The sequence below is a fragment of the Medicago sativa genome, chromosome 8 (genome assembly GCF_051527215.1).
Source record: "Medicago sativa cultivar Bolivia chromosome 8, Bolivia_mono, whole genome shotgun sequence".
In the NCBI taxonomy this organism is placed as follows: Eukaryota; Viridiplantae; Streptophyta; class Magnoliopsida; order Fabales; family Fabaceae; genus Medicago; species Medicago sativa.
In genome coordinates, this window is record NC_140756.1 from 28,504,464 (window position 1) to 28,520,046 (window position 15,583).

The following is a 15,583-nucleotide window of genomic DNA, read 5'->3' on the forward strand; positions in this document are numbered from 1 at the left end:
GAACCATGTAACCAACTATGATTATTATACCATTTTTAAGGGTTATATATATGTGTGTGTGAGACAGAGAGAGAGGATCATACAAAAAATGCTATAAAGTCTTCACTTTGAAGTTACCAGAAACAAAAAAAAAATAAGGGTTTGAATTGTGTTAACAGTTTAATTGTTTTTTTAAATGTTCTTCCTTTAACAAAACACTATATTTAGAAGGGATGAAGAAAAAAAAAACTAGCTATAAACAAAGACAGGGAAAAGTTAACACACATATATTTTACACAAGTTAACAACAAAATGTCTCTACCTCCAATCCTCCTCTTATAGAGAAACTTTGTCTTCATCCCTCAAATGACTTCATACACTAAATCAAGTATTCTTTAATCTTCATCTACATAAAATCTGAGTATTCACTATTTTTCCTCTCCAATCCTTCGTCAACTAGGAAACTTCTAGTCTTCTCAAAAACTTCTAGTGACTGCGTTGTTGAAGAACCAAGTGTTTTCTTGTCTATCCAGACTTCCTTCAACAAAAGGGGTTGCCACTACTAGGATGAATTACAACAATGTGTGTTTGTATTTGAACTTGATACAAAAAGTCGTGCAAAGGTGTTTAATTCTCATATAAATGATATTACAACTCAAATCCTATATCAATTTATGTCTATGAAAACAACTTGATTGATTTACGTCATGATCTAATAACTCTCAATAAAGAGGACTTTTATTTGAGCTTTTCATGTGGTCTTGGCCTTTTTTCTAACATTTCATTTTATCTCTTCTCTTGTCTTTCCTCTCTTCCATGGATATTTAGCATGTCCATCTCATAGTGAATTAAGTCATATGATTTTCCATGAATAAGACTTAATCATTTCGTTCATTGTTATAAATTGGTCATCTGCCACACTAGACTTGATTATCAACCATCAATTTGGACAAATCGTCATTGTTGGACTTGTCGTCAAGTTCTTCTATTCAAATGAATTTCCTTGTATAATGTTATAAATATATGAACATTGTGAATGTACATATTGGTGCAGTACAATCCATGTTGCAATTTTATAGCTAGGTGTTTAAAGGATGTGGAAATTCCAAGATGTATTGTACTATCAAAGAGTTTCAGAGAATTCTTTTTTCTAGTCTTTGATGATTATTCTAGATTGATCTTCAAGTTTGTACTAAATCGATTGATTCGTCGAAGAATATTGAGCATCAAAGTAATCAAAGGTGCTAAATATTAGAGGCATGTACTCAAATGATGTGCATTTCTAAGTTAGACCATAAGATTAGAGGATGACATTTTAATTGTTGGTAAGTCTCTTTGACTAGAGGATATGCTCAAAGAGTCTTCAAATGTAACAGTATGGCTTGAACCTTCATAGGTCTGATATGTACTATAACATGACTCGAAATGAAAATATTACAAAATGTCCCGAAAACCATAGGCAATTGTTCTATGACTCCTTTCACTTGGATCAAAACTAAATAAAGATTACTGAAAAATATGCTAAAAATTAACATAAGATGACATGTTATCACAACCCCAAACTTAAATTGTTTCTTGTCCTCAAGTAACAAAAGAAATAAATTTTAAACTTTGCATATTTTACAGGAAAAACATATCTTTCCGAAGAGGTTGCTCAAATCATCATCTCGTCCCATTTACACACTTGACTAACTTACCACTACCATGCAAGCAATACATGTTTAGAGAAGATAGTTCATACTCTCAGCCACACTCTTTTCCAAGATACACATATGTATCTCCTAAAGCTAGTATGGTTGGTCACGACATTTGCCCACTCCAGTCGTCACATGAACTTGAAACAATTCTAAACAAACATTAAATATCATAATATATACACACTTTGAGGTCTTTTAGGGTTATAACACGACTTATGTTAAGGTGGGATATATTTGAGAAAGTAGGCTAATAAAACAACTTGGAGTTAGATTTTGAACATACAAAATCCTACTAAACATTGAAGTATTACCAACCTTCCTTCTTTTATCTTTCATTTATCAAGATAAATACTTTTTCTTAGATACCAAAACTTTTGATGTTTTTAGCTCTTGATTTTTTTTTCTTTTTATAATTTTTTTGTGTAGATGCATATTTTTGTATGATTTTATCTACATTTTTTTTTTCATTTTTGATAAATAAGTTCTACAAAAATATGCCGGAAGATCAAGAGAGATTCATATCTCAGTATCTTCTTCTGTCTCCCAGTAAGAGTATAATATGTCATGAAGTGAAAAATAATAACAATTAGAAGAGAGTGTATTACTTCTAAAGAGAGGGACATAATTGATTGAAATGATATATTTTTCTCTAACCAATGTAGACATCCAATAACATCAGGAAGTTGACTTGACCACAAACTAATATCAACACACAAACAAGATAATCTAGGCTAGGAAGGAAACAAATATTTGTGTGCAATGGGAGAAGAGTGATGGAAAGGGAGCATTGTGATCCATTTCAAGATGGAGGAATAGAGCCTTCCCATTGTTGTTTGATGCTACTATCCTCCAAGAATCAATTCAAGTGCACTAAAGTTGAATGATTCTTGTTGCGGTTGTACTTCATCTTCCAATGCCAAAAGCTTCCCCTTTGGAGTAAAGGAATTCCCATGATGCATCAGTTGTAGGTCATGTTTATATACCAAACGATATCCACACTTCTTTACCTTCACATCCAAACCCTTTTCCTTCCTTAATGCGAGCTTTAACATCGAGATCATCAGGTTGCTCGGTTATTTTGCCTGGTCTCACAAAATCAAATGTTTTCTGAGGGTAATAGATTAGGCACATATGACTTGATTGGGTCGTAATAAGATCTCCATCGACAATTAATGGAATGATGGCAGATCCCATAGATCTGCATCTTCCAAAACCGACACATGTGAACTCGGATAGCCGTGCATTTGTTGCCATAATTGGATCCTCAGGAGCAACAGAAAATACTGCACAATAAGCAATACCAATGAAATTATTGTCAATGTCATTGTCATGTACAGTGGGATATGGGTCTATTCTTATTGAATCACCTTCGCTCTGATTGTTGAACCAACTTGGTATTTCACTCTCTGGAATTACAATATCAATCCAACTAAAGGTAGAAGATCCTTGGTTTGCCTGAATGAATTGTAACATCCATGAAAATGTCATGTTACTACATCGTTCTCTCTGATCCAAATTAGGACAGTTGAAAATGTACATTCCAACTCTCCTACAACATTGATCCAACTCTATAGCAGTAGGTGAAGGAAGATCAGGCAAAGATTCCAACAGCTTGCAATGCTCCAAGTTTAAAAAAACAAGTTTGGAAAGTTTTTTGAGGCTAGGAAGTGTCACAAAATTGTTTCCCCCTAAATTTAATTCTTCTAGCCAACATAAACATCCAATTACATCGGGAAGTTGAGTTAGACCGCAAAAACTAATATCAAGTTCACACAAACCATATAAGCTAGCCAAGGAAGGCAACAATTCTTTGTATACACATGGAGTAGGATACAAGTAATGTAAAGGGAGCAACATGAACCATTTCAGGATGGAGGATGTTGATTGGGATTCACTTTCACTTGTATTAAGCCTCTCAAAATTCCATGAATTGTTAAACACTTTCAGAGAGCTGAGACCAAAATTTGTTGTTGTGTATGCTAACTAGATTTTTGCAATCTTTCAAATTCAAGGAAACAAGTTTTCTTAGAACACCAATGGATGGGTCCATCTGCACGAGCTTTACACATCCTTCAAGGTTTAGACTCTCAAGATTTGGGACCTCTCCAAAATCTGGAATCTTGATTAGATTTTTGGAGTGGCTCAAATCCAGAGCTCTCAAATTGGGAAGATACTGTGAAAGACCAACAAAAGTTGAAACATTATCTTTATTTTGTAATCTGCCTTCAACAAAAGATGGGAAGAAAATAATTTTATAATGATTTGTTTATATTCCTAATAGAAAAAAAAATAAAAAAAAATAGAATTTATAGCTCTTCCTCAAGGTCTCAAGTTTGATTCTCCTTGATGACAATTTCGGTGAGCTAGTTTAACTTTTTCAAAAAGAAAAAAATTATAGTACCTTCTTGCCTTTCCACAGTTGTTTGATGCTGCTATGTTTCAAGATAAGTTCAACTAGTTGATTGGGCTGGAAATTTGATGGCAAATACATAAAAGGATATTCATGCCAGTCAACATATCTTAATTCATTGGAAAGACAACTGAGACTTCCGGAAAAATTCACTCCCTCGAGTATGAGCAATCTTAGATGGCTCATTTTTTGCAATGCTTCAGTCATCCATATTTCCATTTCTCTTCCATATCCATTCAAAACTAGGGCATCAACGTTTTTTTCCTAAGCATTGCAAAAGGAAGAAAAACGTAAATAACTATCGATGGTCCCGTTTGGACTAAGCTTATTTTAAGTTTATGGAAAATAGCTTATGTAAATAAATAAGTTTTTATTTTAATTTATAAGCTCTCACTAATGAAAATCGTATCTTCATAAACTGTTTTTTCATAAAAAAACCTTAACAAGCTTATAAATAATACATAAAAAGTTATTTATTTGCATAAGTTGTTTAGTATAAGCTCTAAAATAAGCTAATCTAAACAGGCCCAATATACATAGCTTCGCTAAAAATGAAAATAAGCTCTATTTCCAGACAAACATTTTACCATATTTTCCGACACAACATTGTAGAAATGTTGGTGTAGCCACAGCCTGCTCCACTTTCTTGACTTTTCGGTAGAATTTTCTTGAACAATGTTTTTGCCTAGCTCTACCAACAAATCATGCATTTCAATATACCTTTCTATATCTCTGTCTGAAATGCTTATAAGTGATTTATCAATGAGAACTCTCAGTCCAATATCAGCGTGAAATCCACAACAATTCAGAACATGTTTAGTATAGTTCTCGTTATGGAACTCCAAAAAACAAGCAATATGGAGAAACATTTCCTTTTCTGTTTTCTCTAGCCCATCAAAACTTAATCGCAATACATCCATAATATCTTTGTTTGGACTTTCTCTCATTCTAGCCAACGCACTTCTCCATTCAAGGATATCTCGACCAAACAAAAATGAACCCAATACTTTAATTGCCAAAGGTAGGCCATTAGCATAACTCAGATATCATATGTCAACCCTTCATAATTACTCATAATATTATCAAGTTTGAAAGCTTTTCGACTAAATAATTGAGAAGAGTCAGCCATATTCAAGAGTGGAACTTTGTAAATTACATCTATTCCATACTCTTTCAAGATATGCTCATCTCTAGAAGTTATAATGATCCTACTCCCTGCACCTAACCATTCATGACTCAATGCTAACTTCTCCAATTGTTGAACTTGATCAATATTATCAAGAAATATGAGGGCCCTTACACAATGTAGTCTACTTTGTATCAAATTAGTTGCATTAGAACAACTACATATTTGAAGGTGTTCTTCTCCAAGTGCTTGATGTAGAATTAGCTTTTGCACACCAATTGGACCATCATTTAATTTATAAATTTTGCTTACATCCTCAATAAAACAACACGCATAAAATTGATGAGCGATTCTGCCATATAAAACAGAAGCAAGAGTTGTCTTCCCTATTCCACCCATACCACAAATTCCTAGAACCCGGACTTCATCAACCGAGTCCAAAAGTAAGAGCTTTTCTAATTCTTGTATGGGAGAGTCCATCCCAACTAAGTCTTTGGGTAGACTTGAAAACTGGTAACCCAATATATTTATTATCTCTTCAACAATCTTTTCAATCTCTGCATATTGTGGTCTGAAAAAGATAATCGGTAGCAGAAAATCATCCCACAAGGAAACCAAAGCAAAAGGCACATGCGTAGGACAAAATAAAAAAGTAGTATATATCTTATAGAAAACTTTTAAATTGGAGCCGAATTTGCATCCTATCTTTTCTAGAGGTTATAGGGTTTCTGTAGTTTGAAAATGGAAAGTGATTCAAATATATGCACTATATGACATGAGCCTTTGTGATTAGTTCAACTTATATGGCAATGCTAAAGGCTTAAAATTGTATATGCAAGAACATTAATCAATATTCAGGCCTTGTTTGGATAAACAGCTTAATTTGCAATTTATAGTAAAGCTTTTATCATGATAAAATAGAGTTAAATTTTTTATTTTTTTCTCATATTTTTTTTTTGAAGAACTAATGAAAATAAGCCGAAAACAAGTTATGAACACGGCATATGCTGTTTGCATAAATTCTTCAAAACAGTCTCACAATTTATGTCAGAAATAAGCTCAAATAAGTCAATCCAAACATATCCCTCAACATATATAAGAGAATATTTCTTACTCACTTATGACATACATCCCAACCAGAGAGACTGGCAACATGAGTGAGAGCTTCCCTCCATCTCCGAACCATCTCTAAGTCATGTTTGAATCTTTCTTCATGTTTGAAAAAGGCTTCAGCATAAGCACCACTTTGCTTTCGTACCTCAGATGGATCAACATCACAGAAAACAGGTAGAACATATTTACCTGATCGTTGACTGCATTCAAGGATCTTTTCTAATTCTCGCATGCACCATGTTGATGAAGCGTAGTTTTTTGAGAAGACAACGATGAAAGTCCGAGAGAGGCTTCAATTGCATGAAAGAGCTTAGGTGCAATGGATTCACCTTTCTGAAGCTTAGTGTCATCCCTGAATGCAACAAGAGCTTTTCTTCGGAAGGCAGCAAAAAGATGATCGGTGAAGTTGAAGCGTGTGTCTGTGCCTCTGAAGCTGACGAATACGTCATAATGATTCTTCTTTGGCAATCTCATCACAGCAGAAGAGGAGGAGGAGCTGCTGTTAGCCATCTTAATAAACAATTAGTAAGCTAAATTGATGAACGTGAATAATAATGAGCGTGTACGTAATGTGCGAGTTAAGATCCTCTCCATTTCATCCATTTGTAGAGATATAGACACAAAAAAAAACATCGAAAAACTAAAAAGTAATTAATGATGGTGGGACCCACTTAATAGTGGGACCCACTATCTATTTATGTGTCTATCTCTCTCCAAATTGCATACTCCATTTATTATACAAAATGGAGAGGATCTTTACCCGTAATGTGCAGTGGAAGGGAAAAAGAAGACAAGGCGTAGACTTGGACATCAGTGCGATTCATAAAATAAAGTAATAGTAGTACTTTTACTTTTTTTTAAGGAAAAAGTAATACTTTTATGATTACTTACTGGAGACCAATATTTATTTGGGTTTGTCTAACATGTCCAATATTGCACATGTTAAAACAACTAAAAGTAGTACTCCCTCCGTTTTAAAATGAGTGTCACTTTAGCCAACTGCACACAGATTAAGGAATGAAATAAAGTAGTCAAATGTCATAGCAATTTTACCAAATTATCCTAATCAACTATTGGTTTGTTTTTCATTTAAGAAAAAATAATACTTTGGAAGTAGTGTAACATAGTATTAATTGAAGGGTACAATTTAAAAGAAAAAGTTATTATTGCATTGAAAACCGAAAGTGACATTCATTTTGAAACAAATTTTTTTTGCTAAAGTGACACTCATTTTGAAACGGAGGGAGTAATTTTTTATTGAAAACAACAATTATTCATTAAAAAGCTACACATTTAATATAAAATGCACAAGTTCCAAGTCAAAGTTACTACTTTAAATTTCTTAATATTTGTAAATTTGCACATGATAAAAAAACCCTATTTATTTTGATAAAAGACCAACCAGCAACAACAGCAACGGTGTATTAATCATTCCATATCACAATATTTGATTTCTTAAAGCGAAGAGAGGATTTGGAAAATAGGAAGGAGTAAGGGGAAGAAATGAAAGACATTGAGAGAAGAGGGCTTTTGAGTTTATTTTTCTTGAAAATATAAAACCCTTCCCAAAAAAATTGAATTGGATGAGAGTTTTGGGAGGTTTGGAAGGGTTTATATTAATTCCTCGAATATAATCTATGTTGTTATAATATTCTTAAAATTAAAAATATATTAACTATAAGAATTAGTTTATCTCTCTCTAAAAAAATACTCTTTCAGAAAATGTGAAAGATTTCTTAATTTTTCCCTATACTTCTCACCCTCTAACGTCATTCCTTCCCTTCCCTTACAAACTTGCAAATTTGCGGGCTTATCAAATTTTTGACACCGTTGTTAGAGTCTTGTTTAAATTAAGGTAATGTTTTCCTAATTTGTTTAGTTTAGAAATTTTTCTTTAATTTTTCTTTGTTTTGTCTTGTTTGCTACTATGTCAAATGACCGTCCTCCATACGATAACAAAATATCATTGTAAAAAACCCCTGCACCAAGGATTAGGGAAATTAGTGAGCCAGTACCGGAGATTGAGAACTTTCTCAAACATCATAGAAAGAAGCAAAAGTCTTCTTTCCTTGAAGATTCAAGACAATCAAGCGGCACCCTCTGATAAAGGAGGCATGTATGATTCAAATTGTATTACTAATAATTTGAATTTTGTGCTGGAAAATGTTGATGAGATAAGGGCTAACTTGTATTGGCCAATGCTCCACCTTGCAAACCTTGCAAAGTGCTAGGCAGTCTTTCCATCGAATGCATAATAGGAGAAAATAGTAATATGCATGAGACCAAATCAAGAGAATTCTAACAATTTTCCAAAGGGAAATAATTTTCCCAAACATGGATGGAGGGGTCATCACTACCATCCTAATTAACCAAAACTCTTCGCCTAACCAAACCCCCAATAATTTGCTAGACATCTTAGTTTTGAAGAAAACTTGTTGGAAAGCTTCATGATGATACAATCTAAGCATCATGATGAAGTTAAGAAACAATATAGGAAAATTACGGAACAAATCTCTTGATAATGGAGGTTATTCAACCGAATAGAAACAAAATATTATATTTGTTTAATTTTTTTAAGAAGGTAAAATGGATTAAATTATCAAAAATCTTAGTCTTACGACCACAAGGAGTGTCAGAGGATAACTGAGAAAAGAAAGTATATGTTACATCAAGTTTCCAAAAACAACGAAAATTAGCGCTAAAGCCACAACTGGCTCGGCTAAGAACACCAGAAAAACTGAAACAAAAGAAGCTAAGTAGCAACTCCCAAACACATAAGAAGATTAAGCCACCATGTGTGGTAATTAAAAGCAAAATTAGGATGATTTTCCTTTTACCACCAGAAGGTTTGTAGCTTAATTTTGTCTATAAACTGATGAATATAATTTCTCTTTTGTTGGAAGACTCTAGTGTTCTTGCACGCCAAACAATCCAAATACAAGAAGTCCAAATTAAGTAAAAGTATAATTCATGATTTTTGAGAAGGCACCCGGAGAACGGAATTGAAAGTCAATCCTAGCCAAGTATAAATACCGTTCCTAGCTAAGTATAATTAGTGTTTCACAAATAACACTAATTCTTTAAAATAAATAATCAAAGAATAAAAAATTACAACAATGTGTGTCATGCAATTACACTCAAATGGCAAAAGACTGCACAAAAACAATTTTCAATGTCTCTACACAAATGTCATGCATATATATAACTCTCGTGTATACAAATGAGAAACAACGAAAATTGATTGAGTAATGATATTTTGACATCCATTTGATGACAACTTTGTTAACAACCTTGTTTTCCTCATTTCTTATTGGTCAAAAACAATGGAGAGAGAAAAAAGAAGAGAGAGGATAACAACATCATGTGAGTATGAGAGAGAAAGTTGTCCAAAAATTGTTAAGTGGTTGTCAAAATATCATTTCTCAAATTGATTTAATCTTCTACAGGTGAATTTGAAGGAGTTGTAGACAAGGTGCCGTCGTTTTTGGGTTTAATTTGACCATTTTGTATCAGACAATGCATGTGGACTGCATTAGTAAACAAAGTCTACGTGGCATATTGTTGACGCTGATTCTAAAATCCATGTCCCTCATGGGTGTCCTACACGTTAAATGACATTGGACTTTGGTCCTTGACCCTTAATTTGAATGTCCACTTTATCCAACTTGAACTCTTTTTTATTTGGTCATGTTAAAAAGTGTTATAAGATTTAAAATTAAAAATGATTGAAAAATTTAGATAGAAAAAATTATTTTTCGTTGTTTCAATATGTTAAATGCACAATTTTTAAGATAAAGTTTTCATTTTAAATTTCTTAAGAAGTGTCTTTAGGACACTTGTCAGCATTTCTCTTTTTATTATACATGATTACATATATTAATGGTCGAAGTTGTGTATTGGTATGTGCGTGGTGGTTCACTACGACATATATTTAAAAACAGAGGAAGTTGTAGTAGTCTTGTAAGGATAGTTCAAGTGTGATATTTAGTCCCATATCAAGTATAAACATATGCAATATCGTAAGATTTAAGATGTAGATGTGATGTCTTCATTTCTTGTAATTTTATAGCATTCGCCTATTGCTATTCTTGGTGCCCTCAGACTTGTGCTGATGCAATTTATTTTGTGAAACACTTGAAAGTCAAAATAACACACACATGTAATATATACATAACATATAATCATGGCCTACCTAAGGGTCAAGAAACTCAAACAAGGGTTTTAGGCCTCAAAATTTTGGATAAAAAAAATGCCTCTAAAATTTAATTTGGTTATAAGTATATTATATGCCAGATAAATTACGGACATTTGCATAACTTAATTGATAATTACCAAAAAGACCTCAATTACTCTTGGTCATAAATTCAAATTTTAGTCTCCACAAATATGATTTTATACAAATATTCTGCTAAAAAATATATTTTTAAAGGTCACGTTAAAATTTTTGCTTTAGGCCTCTTAATCTGCTGGGTCGACCCTGTATATAATGTAAAACAATAACATAATATATATATTAGGGTTAAATATGTTTTTGATCCCTATAAAATTGTGACCTTCTAAGTTTAGTCCTTACTTAATTTTAATAGCTTTTTTAATCCCTACAAAAAAAATTTACTTATAATTTTAGTCTCTGCTAAAATAAATTTTGTTTAATTATCCTTAAACTCTTAAATTTTTTAACGATTCTTTTTATACAAGTTTAGAACACTATGAAAGGTTCATTTACTAAAATCAATAATTTTTTAACATGAAATAAATTAAATATGAATTTTTTAAAACGACAAAAGTTTAAGATATAAGTAACAAAAATATGGACGTAGAAATCAAATTTTTGCGATATTTTTTTCGGAGGACCTTTTAATAACGTTCTTAACACGCCTGTAAAAAATTGTTGAAAAACTTAAGAGTTTAAGCATAAATTAAACAAATTTGGATTGAGTAAGGACTAATATTGAGTGCAGAAATTTTTTTAAGGATTAAAAATGCTATTAAAATTAAGTACGGACTAAACTTACAAGGTTGCAATTTTGTAGGGACCAAAAACATAATTAACCCTATATATTATGATATTGTTTTACATTATTTGTTATGTATATGACAAATGCTAACTTGTGCCCTTAAGGGCAGATGTTAAGGAACTCATTATATAAATATACACCCTCCGGTCACAAATATAAGCAAAAATTTACTTTTAAGGTTCATTCAATAAATGATGTATGTGGACTAATAGTCCACATACATCATTTATTGAATGAACCTTAAAAGTAAATTTTTGCTTATATTTGTGACCGGAGGGTGTATGTAGCAAAAGTCGTGCATTCAACTTCTTAAAAGTTGACATACTCCCTCTGGACCTTATTATAAGAAACAAAACCAAAAAACAACAAAACCAATGTAATCATTAATTAATATAACTTTTTGAATATTTTTACAAATATACCCTCATAAAAAATAAATTGTGAAACATTAAATACATCCACTAATATTAAAAAAAGAGAATCATTACGTGAGGGTAGAAAAGTCTTTTAAATAATAACTACATCTTAAAAGTTGTGACATTTTCTTATAAATATGACCAAATCCTTTTTTGAAAATTTTCTTATAATAAAGACCGGATGTAAAGTTCCTATTCTTAGGTTGCTTAACATGTGCCCTAAAGGCACAAGTTAGGATGACTCTATGTATATACTCCCTCCGGTCACATTTTATAAGCAAAAAACAACTTTTTAGATACAATATTAAATAATTAATGTATCTGACCTATAAATGTGACTAGATACATCAATTATTCAATGTATCTAAAAAATTGTTTTTTGCTTATAAATGTGATCGGAGGGAGTATGTTATATAAAAATGTTCATGCAATGGAACCAAATGAAAAGGTTGAGTTATGATATAGAAGATTGTGACATGAGTGAGGAAAACAAGATTGAGGTAGCCAAGAGAAATGTGCTGTACTCCTATGAGATAAGAAAAGTTCAATTCTTGAAGTATGATCATTGTTTTGCTGGTAAGCTAAACAAAATTTCTTTTAAGATTTACTCATCTACCAAGAGACAAAACATTATTGATTTGGTGTATTTTGATGTATGCGGCCTTATGAAGCAAGAACATTTATGGACAATGCATATTTTGTAGTGACAAAACACTCATATTTATGAACATTTATCGATAATAACCATTACAAAGGGTTAAGTTTACACCTTCACCGGTAGTTAAAAATGTGGGTATGTAATTTTACCAATAAAAGAATTATTCGCGATAAATTAAGGGTGAAATGAAATAGGAACAGAAACAAAGATGTCTGTACCCCAAAAAAAAAAAAAAAGAAACAGAGATGCATTTGGAATATCATTAGATTGGCTTGGGACCTGGGAGTGTGATCTTTTTCAAGGTCTCAAGTTCGATTCTCTCCGGTGTCAATTTAGATGGGCTAGTTTAACTTCTTAAAATAAAATCATTGGAATAATTCATTTAAAAAAACTAAACTCTAAATTATCAAACCCCATTTAAAAAAACTAAACTCTAAATTATCAAACCCCATTTTTCTGAAAATCAGAAGATTAAGACACCCATAAATAAACAAAACTAGGTCTTAAACACATACCTGTACTTTGTACCCAAAAAAAACACATACTTGTATAGTCATGTATTATCATCGTCGCCATTTCTCGTATCCTTTTTTTTTTTTCATTTTTGTACTTCGTTCTTCAGAAAAAAAGAGAAACATAGACGCATCAAATGAAACATTTATTTAAATGTTTGGATGATTGCAACTATGATTACAAGTTTAGAATTGTAGGCGAATATACAACTGTTCAGCATATTTTTTGGGCACAACCAAAATATGTAAAGTTGTTTAAAAATTTCTACTGTTTTTTGTGTGTGAATCTCACCTATAAAATCAATCGGTATAAAATTTCATTGTTTGAGATAGTAGGGATCATTTCAAGAGAGTTAACGTATTGTGCAGATTTTGTTGTATGAAAAAAAAGGATAATTTAAATTGGATTCTACAGATGTGTCTTGATCTTCTGAAATCTAAAGACAATATGTCAAAGGTGATTGTGACTGTCAGAGATACCGCATTGATTATTGTTGTTGCGACTATCTTCCCTATTTCTAATGTGTTTATGTGGGTATCATATTTAGAAAAATGTGAGTGCTAGCTACAAAACGGTTTGCAAATTCAAAGATATCAACCAGGTAGATGTCAAAAAGATGGATTCCAAAAATTTGGATCCCAAAGAGAAGGACATAATTATGTAACAACTTCATAGATGTGTGAGAAAATAGGGTAGAATCTACTTCAGAAGAATCATAGATTGGTTATTGTTGTTAAATTGAATTATGAATGTTGTTTATTGTTGTTAAATTATGAGTGTTTGTTATTGTTGTTGAATTATGATTGTTGGTTTTTATTGTTAAATTATGAGTGGTTGTTGAATTATGATTAGTGATCTGTAAATTACTCTATCCGGTCATATTTATAAGCAAAAATGTACTTTTTAGATTTATTGAATACAAAATGTATTTGGTCTATATATTGACCAAATACATTAAGTATCGAATGAATCTAAAAAGTGTATTTTTGCTTATATATGTAACCAGATAGGTATGTTTTAGCCCAATTCATGTATGGTTTGAGTCCTAACCCCCAAACAGATCAGTTCATATGTCTCGAACCTTGCCGAAATGAAAAAAAAAGGAGGATCAGGTTGTAACCTATGAATAAGTGTGATCGGGAGTTACGACCAAAGAGAGGCATTTTGGAATATTTCAGAGAGTTGTAATCAGTTCGAGAAGCATATTGAACAATATCTATAAATAAATAAAAATATAAAAAAAAACATTAGACGACAGTATTTTTTTTAGGAAAAACATTAGACTTTTTTTTATACGTGAACGTGAATCCAAGCAAGGTATTGAGCCAAACCCTTTTTTTTCACTTTCATCGTAAAGGGCCAGAAACTTTCTAGTGACATATATATGCTTTTTTTTTTTTTTGAAGGAAGTGACATATATATGCTAGAGATAAAGTTTTTTTTTTTTTAAGAAAAAAAACGGCAAAGACATAGTTCATCATAGTCGATAATGAATGGTCAACCCGAGTTCAATGCCTTTTTTATTGTTACAAAAGCTCACTGCCCTTTGAGAAATCTTTGCATTGTCTTCTTAGTTTGATTTTTGTTTATTTAGATTCAAGAGCAAGTCTATAGTGAATTGTGACCCGTATTTAGAATATATATTTTGAATGATTTTACAAACATATAGAATATTATTGAGAGGACTAAGATCTGTTTGGATTGAATTGTTTAAGTTTATATATTAGTATAAGTAGTTGTGAGGCTCTTTGAGAGAACTTATGAAAACAAATTTATGACGTGTTTACAAGTTGTTTTCAACTTATTTTCATAAGCTTTCCAATATAGCTTATAAAATAATTTATAACTTTTATTTTAACAATTTATTTTAATTTTAGATCATTATGACATTTAACATGGACCACTATTATAGTTTTCCACGATGGTCTAACGCTTGTGTACCATTAGATTGAGCATTTGCGTAGATCTTATCATAGATCATAAACACTTGATTATACACATAGTCTCTTCGTCTATCATGGACAACTTTTTTATACCCCTTGAGGAGAATAAGTGGAGAACCTTATGTTTGAACCACGGCCTTACATATATAATATGACGTCTCTACCAACCGATCTATAATGATGAAGATTGGATAACTTTAATAGTGATCCATGTTAGATGTCCGAGCTTGATACCTTTTGAGAAGTCTATAAATTGTCTTCTGATTTGATTTTTGTCTATTCCGTTTGTGACTCGTATTTAGGATATATATTTCAATTTTTTTTTTAGACAAGTCGAATATTCTCGAGAGGACTAAATAGATTGATTTGTTTAAGTTTATACGTTGGTATAAGTAAATATAGGACTCTTTGAGAAACTTATGAGAACAAAAACATGTTTATAAGCCATTTTCAGTTTATTTTCATAAATTATCTAATATAGCTTATAAAACAAATTATAAATTATATGTTAACAATTTAATTTATATTTTATCACAGAAGCAATATATACTAAACATTTATATTATAAGCTTCCAAATTAAAATATTTATCCAAATAGAATCCGAGGATAATTTGGTTTTTTTTTTTGTGGTGGCTGAGATTCGAACCCCAGACCTTGCATATATTATGCATTGTCCATACCAACTGAGATAATTTGGTTTGAAAGTATT

General features: G+C 31.6%; 1 pseudogene across 1 annotated transcript; it reads right to left on the reverse strand.

Moving 5' to 3' along the window:
- Positions 1-1,722: 1,722 nt before the first annotated feature.
- LOC146898131 (disease resistance protein Roq1-like) lies at positions 1,723-6,884 on the reverse strand (annotated as a pseudogene). Its single transcript, XR_015022929.1, has 4 exons — positions 6,331-6,884; positions 4,674-5,783; positions 4,078-4,350; positions 1,723-3,849 (listed from the first exon to the last, which is right to left on the reverse strand). The product of XR_015022929.1 is annotated as a disease resistance protein Roq1-like (transcript).
- Between the last annotated feature and the right edge of the window lie 8,699 nt (positions 6,885-15,583).